This window comes from Indicator indicator, chromosome 33, assembly GCF_027791375.1.
Source record: "Indicator indicator isolate 239-I01 chromosome 33, UM_Iind_1.1, whole genome shotgun sequence".
In the NCBI taxonomy this organism is placed as follows: Eukaryota; Metazoa; Chordata; class Aves; order Piciformes; family Indicatoridae; genus Indicator; species Indicator indicator.
Genome location: NC_072042.1, coordinates 7,583,046 through 7,590,297, shown reverse-complemented (window position 1 = coordinate 7,590,297; position 7,252 = coordinate 7,583,046).

Here is a 7,252-nt window from a genome sequence, read left to right as displayed (position 1 = left end):
CCCAAACCCTTTCACACTAAGAAAAGGGAAGTGCAAAAATGAATACTGACTAAACCAGTATTTAACTGGTTTTCTCCCCTGGTATATGTTGCAAGCAGTCCCTTGACTGCCTCTTAACAGCTACTTTTTTTTTCTCCTTGTGCTGATTTTAATTCTACTAGAGTAAGCTCTCCTGTGTTCTTTTAAAAGCAGTCTGGAACATGTGTTCTTAAAGTTACTTGGTTGGCTGCTTGCTCTGGGGCTCCCGACTGCAGACAGAGATATTGCTGCCCAGCCCTGCAGATGAGCTGAGACACCAGGAGCTTGGTACACAACACCAATTTACTCATGTGAGGGACCATGACAGGGACCATGGAGGGAGAGGGCACCATTTTCAGAGCACAGTCAATGTTTACATCAGGAAGCCTCTGACTCTCAGCTGTTACTTTTTTGGTGATCCTGTTCCAGTTGAGTAAGCAGTGGACAGGACCTGCACTTCTGGGTAAGGAGATAAAGCCTGAGCTACTTCTTGTAAAGGAGAATGGATTAGAACACAAGAGGAAAATAGGAGCACAGAGGTTAGAATATAAATGAGGGGAAGCAGAGGACTGGGATAGTGGGTTGGGAGGTTTGGATAATGAGCTGCTGCAATCCATCAGGTGAAGACCAGGCCTGGGAAGGCTGCAGAGTTGTTCACATGAACAGCCCCCATGGCAGCAGTAACTTGCGTCCTGGAGCTGCAGCCCTGCTTCTCTGCTCTGTAATGGTAGAAAGACACTAAACTGTGTTACTGCTCCTGGGGTTGTCTAACCATGTCAAAGAGTTAAATGAATTCACAGAAGTGCTGGAGCCAGAGCAAGAGAAATGGCAGCAGGTGACAGCTGGGAACAGAGAAGCGGACTCCTTTTGGTAGCAGGGACAGGTTTAGTGCTGCATTTGTCACTGTGAACATTTGAAGCTGACCTGAATCAGCACAGAATCATAGAATTGTTTCAGTTGGAAAAGCCTCTCAGACCATCCAGTCCAACCATTGATGTCCCCAGGTGCCATGGCCAGAGGTTTCTTGAACACCTCCAGGGATGGGGACTCCACCACCTCCCTGGGCAGCCTATGCCAATCCCAGACCACTCTTGCAGCAAAGAAATTTTTCCTCATTTCCAACCTAACCCTGCCCTGCCACAATTCTAGGTCATTTCCTCTTCTCCTGTCAGTTGTTACTAGGGAGAAAAGACCAACCCCCACCTCACTCCAACCTCTTTCAGGAGGTCTCCCCTCAGCCTCCTTATCTGCAGACTAAACACCCCCACAGCCCTCAGCTGCTCCTCACCAGCCCTGTTCTCCAGACCCTGTCCCAGCCCAGCTTTGTTGCTCCAGCCCTCAATATCCTTCTTGGAGTGAAGGGCCCAAAACCTGAACCCAGTATTCAAGGTGTGGCCTCACCAGTGCCCAGTTCAGGGGCACGATCACTGCCCTGACCCTGTAGGCCACACCATTGCTGATCCAGGCCAGCATGTTGGTGGCCTTCTTGGCAGCCTGGGCACACTGCTGGCTCATCTTCATCTGCTGTCGACCATCATCCCCAGGTCTTTTTCTGACAGCAACTTTCCAGCCACTCTGGCCCAAGCCTGGAGCATTCATGGAGTTGTTGTGACCCAAGTGCAGGACCCAGCCTTTGGCCTTGTTGAACCTCATACAACTCACCTTGGCCTATGGATCCAGCATGGCCAGATGCCTCTGCAGAGCCTTTCTACCTTCAGAGGATCCACACTCCATTCCCCATCACTCTTTGGACCTGCCCATGCAACCAGTTCTTAACCCAGCAGAGTACACCCATTCAAGCCATGAGCAGCCAGTTTCTCCAGGAGGATGCTGTGGGAGGCAGTGTTGAAGGCTTTACTAACGTCCAGGTAAACGTCCCTCACCCAGTCAGCATTCACCTTGTTGTGGAAAGCGATGAGGTTTGTCAAGCAGGACCTGCCCTTCCTGAACCGAGTGCTGACTGGGCCTGATCCCCTGATTGCCCTGCATGTGCTGCACAGTGGCACTCAAGATGACCTGCTCCATGACCTTCTCTGGCACCAAGGCCAATGGGTGTCACATTTGCCAGTCTCCAGTCAGCTGGGACCTCGTCACTTAGCCAGGACTGGTTGGAAATCATGGAATGTGGCTTGGTGAGCCCTTCCACCAGCTCCCTCAGCACCTATGGTTGGCTCCATAGACTTGTGTGTGTCTTAAGTGGTGCAGCAGGTCACTGACCATCTCCTCTTGGACTATGGGGGCTTTGTTCTGCTCCCCATCCTTGTCTTCCTCACCACTGTATCCCCCGCTTCCAACAGAGGAGAGAGATTCTCCTCAGTCCCCCTTTTGTTGCTGATATCTTTGTAGAAGCTTTTCCTGTTCTCTGAAACAGCTGAACCCAGATTAATTTCATGGTGGGCTTTGGCCCTTCTCATTTTCTCCCTGCACAGCTCATGACAGAATTTTGCAGTCCTCCTGAGTGTCCTGCCCCTTCTTCCAGTGCCCACAGACTCCCTTTCTCCCTGGGCAGCACCCAAACCTCTCTGTTCAGCCAGGCCTCTTGGCTGACAGCTTGGCTTTGGGCATGTGGAGCATGTGGAGCCAGCCTGTTGCTGTGCCTTTCAGGCTGCCTTCTTCAGCAGTGAATCTGCCCTTTGCAGACTGAGGCAGCACAGGCTATGGTGTGAGAATGATTTCTGGAGTTAGGAGACAAAGCATATCCTTTGTGTATCAGAATCTGGCACAGATGTGAAGGCAGGAAGACAGCTGAAGGAGCTGGGCTTGAGATTTTTGGGAAGGTCAGAGAGTGAAGTTAATTGGATCTTCTCTGGAGCTGTCAGCAAACCCTGGAAGAACTAACACTTCTACTAGGTTGAACATGAAAGATGAGCTTATTTAGACCTGTTTCAAAAGTGTTGACTGTTCAATCACCTGCCTAATAACAGGAAGGTGCTGTTGTGGCCGACTTCCTCTTCTGCTTTTAGCTAAGGCTCTCTCTCTAAGCAGAGAGAGAACTGCTCAGGGAATGTCTCAACTTCAGACCTTCACCCTTCTGTGGCCTTTTTCCCTGACGCTCAGCAGTCCTAGGCAATGAGAAAGGTCAGATAAAACACGGCCAAGAAGAAATCAGGATCTGACTATACCTGGATGGTTTTGATGGTGTCTAGAGTTCATCATTTATAGATTTTTAGATTCATCTCATAAATGTGGAGATTTTCATCCATGCCATCACTGAGATGGTTGCACATTGTGCAGACAATAGAGAAGTGGAGTTCAGAGACTGAAACACTGTCAGCATCTGAGGTGGGTTAGACTTTACCACTGTAACTAGAGAGCAGCTGGCAGGGCAGTGCAGCACTGTTGCCTCAGCAGAAATAAGAATATGACTTCAGGGCACAGCACCAGAGCAAAATGCCTCCAAGACTCTCATGTACGACCACTGAGGAAAACCCACTCCCCACTTCCTTGATGCCATTCCTGGACTGAAGAATTTCCCAGTACTTGTCTTCTTACCTGACAAAGAGAAACATTTGTTGCAGTCTTGTCCTGATCTATATTCAAGCCTGTGGACAGAACAGTGATGTAACAGCAATAACCTGCTCAAGAGGCTCTATAGAATCCTTCACAGATGTGAGCTATGAAACCTGCCCTGTATATCATGGTGGTGATTCTCATGCATGCAACAACTCCAATCTGCTGAGAGCAGAACATCTTGGAGGAATTTAAGTTTCACACATGACTGTTCTGTGGGATTAGAGAACTACAACTGTTACAAAATTGATGCTCAGTGCCTATTCGTTTATACAAGCAGCAGGATGAGTTATTTCAACAGGAAAGCCAAACACTGAAGAACTTAATAAACAGCTTAAGCAGCAGCATTGGACGAAGTTATTTTTTAAATTATTTTTGTAGTACTCTTTAGTGGCAAGTTTGCAGCAGAGTTTATATGAACAGTATAAAAGAAATGAAAACTCATTCAAAGTTGTTTTTAAATGATCCAAAATTTGGTAGCCTGACAGAAAGAAGGAGGAAGCTCTGCTGCCAAGGGAGAGGCAATTCTGTTTTGGTCATTATGGTACCTCCAATGAACCTGCACTTCAGACTGATGCTTTTGGCACCAATCCTAAGAGAGCCCATTCCTACACTCCTGTCAGAACAGGCAAACAGATATGCTGTGAGTTACTCTGGAGATGTGTGGTAGTTTTAGGCAGTACTTTTAAGAATTTCCACAGAATGTTAGGGATTGGAAGGGACCTCCAGGGATCATCCAGTCCAACCCCCCTGCCAAAGCAGGGTCACCATGGGCAGGTCACACAGGAATGCATCCAGGTGGGTTTTGAAAGTCTCCAGAGAAAGAGCCTCCACAACCTCTCTGGGCAGCCTGCTCCAGGGCTACAGCACCCTCACACCAAAGAAGTATCACCTCATGTTGAGGTGGAACCTTCTATGCTCCAGTTTATACCTGTTGTTCCTTATCCTATCACTGGGCACCACCAGAAAGAGCCTGGCCCCTTCATCCTGACACCCACCCCTCGGATATTTGTAAACATTGATCATATCCCCCTCTACTCAGCTCTGGTGAGATCCCACCTGGAGTTCTGTGTCCAGTTCTGGAGCCCCTATTACAAGAGGGATATGGACATGATGGAAGGTGTCCAGAGAAGGGCCACTAGGATGATCAGAGGGCTGGAGCACCTCTCCTATGAGGACAGACTGAAAGAGTTGGGCCTGTTCAGTCTGGAGAAAAGAAGGCTCCAAGGTGACCTTATTGTGGCCTTCCAGGATCTGAAGGGGGCTACAAGAAAGCTGGGGAGGGACTTTTTAGGATATCAGGTAGTGATAGGACTAGGGGGAATGGAATAAAGCTGGACGTGGGGAGATTCAGGCTGGAAATGAGGAAGAAGTTCTTCACCATAAGAGTGGCAAGAGCCTGGAATGGGTTGTCCAGGGAGGTGGTTGAGGTCCCATCCCTGGAGGTGTTTAAGGCCAGGCTGGATGAGGCTCTGGCCAGCCTGATGTAGTGTGAGGTGTCCCTGCCCATGGCAGGGGGGTTGGAACTAGATGATCCTAGTGGTCCCTTCCAACCCTGACCAATTCTACGATTCTATATCCCCTCTCAGCTTTCTCCTCTCCAGACTAAGCAATCCGAGGTCTCTCTTCATAGATGTTCCAATCCCTTTGTAGTGGGCAGAAAATTATCAGTGCTTACTCCCAGCGGCAACAGTGGAAAAGAAAGAAAACAACCTGAGGAAAGGTACAAATGTGAGCGTCAGTCAGGTATAAAAAGAAAGCAAAGGAAACACTGATCAGGGAGTAAAATCTCACCCAGCAATGGGGGGAGAAGCTCAGAGGTGCAGCTGGAGCTGTACTATTTGTGATGTTTCTAAACCCAGTCTCTGTTCTCCAAGAACCTCAACTATTCATCAGCAGAAGGGCTAAAAGAATAAAGGCAAACTTCTCTGAAACATTTCATGTACAGGTAAAAATGTTACACTGAGCTATTACTCCAGTTAAAACAAATTTCCACCTGCCAGCCAAACCCTTGCCAGCTACATCAAGGGGACTAGAAAGCAAAAAGGCTTTGTTTAAATGCCTGCCCATTAGCATCCTCACAGACACTGGGAAATGCCACTCATGGGAAAAGGGCTCCAGGCCTTGTATCATATCCAGAAAGACAGCAAGAAAGGAAACATAGAAGAATCATAGAATCACAGAACTGTCAGGGTTGGAAGGGACCTCAAGGATCATCCAGTTCCAACCCCACTGCCATGGGCAGGGACACCTCACACTAGATCAGGTTGCTTAGAGCCACATCCAGCCTGGCCTTAAAAACGTCTAGGGATAGGGCATCTACCACCTCCCTGGGCAACCTGTTCCAGTGTCTCACCACCCTCATGGTGTAAAACTTCTTCCTAACATCCAATCCCCCCAGTTCTATCACTACCTGATACTCTAAAAAAGTTCCTCCCCAGCATTCTGGTTAGGCCACACCTTGAGTACTGTGTCCAGTTCTGGGCCCCTCAGTTTAGGAAAGATGTTGAATTGCTGGAGCATGTCCAGAGAAGGGCAACGAGGCTGGTGAGAGGCCTTGAGCACAAGCCCTATGAGGAGAGGCTGAGGGAGCTGGGACTGTTTAGCCTGGAGAAGAGAAGGCTCAGGGGAGACCTCATTGCTGTCTACAACTACCTGAAGGGAGGTTGTAGCCAGGAGGGGTTTGGTCTCTTCTCCCAGGCAACCAGCAGCAGAACAGGAGGACACAGTTTCAAGCTGCGCCAGGGGAGGTTTAGGCTGGAGGTGAGGAGAAAGTTCTTCACAGAGAGAGTGGTTGGCCATTGGAATGTGCTGCCCAGGGAGGTGGTGGAGTCACCATCCCTGGAGGTGTTCAAGAGGGGATTGGATGTGGCACTTGGTGCCATGGTTTAGATAGGCATGAGGTGTAGGGGGACAGGTTGGACTCGATGATCCTTGAGGTCTCTTCCAACCTTCTTGATTCTTGTAGCTCCCCCCTTCAGATATTGGACAGCCACAAGAAGGTCTCCTGGGAGCCTTCTCCTCTCCAGACTGAACAACCCCAACTCTCTCAGTCTGTCTCCATAGCAGAGGAACTCCAGCCCTCTGCTCATCCTCACGGCCCTTCTCTGGCCACCTTTTAGCACCTCCAGATCGTTCCTGTAATAGAGGCTCCAGAACCAGATACAGTACTCCAGGTGGAGTCTCACCAGTGCAGAGAGGTAGAATCACCTCCCTTGCCCTGCTCTTTGTTGTAGCCCAGGCTCTGCTTGGCTCTGGGCTGCAAGTGCTCACTGCTGGCTCATGTTGAGCTTCTCATCCACCAGCACCCTTTTCTTCAGGGTTGCTCTCAAGCTAGGCACTGCCCAGCCTGTATCAGTGCTTGAGATTGTTTCCTCCATCTGGGTCAGGGCAATTTTAAAATATTGGATTCCTCTTCTGGTAAAGCTTCCAGCTAGGTTTGATTCATTACCCACAAAACTAACCAGGGAGCCCCACACGTGCAGAGATATTTTTTAGGTGGCGCACTGCCCTCAGAAGGCTGGCAACACTCTTCACCCAGTTAACTTGTGCCATACATGCCCAAGGGCATCTTCTTCCTTGTAAGGGAAAGGGAAGTAGAACTGTCTGAGCTCTAAGTGGCAAGTGCGTTCTGCCTGCACTGATGATGCTTTTGAGTCTGAATAAAGCACAGAGAGGATTATAAAATAAAAAGCAATACTTTACTTTTATGTATCTACACTGA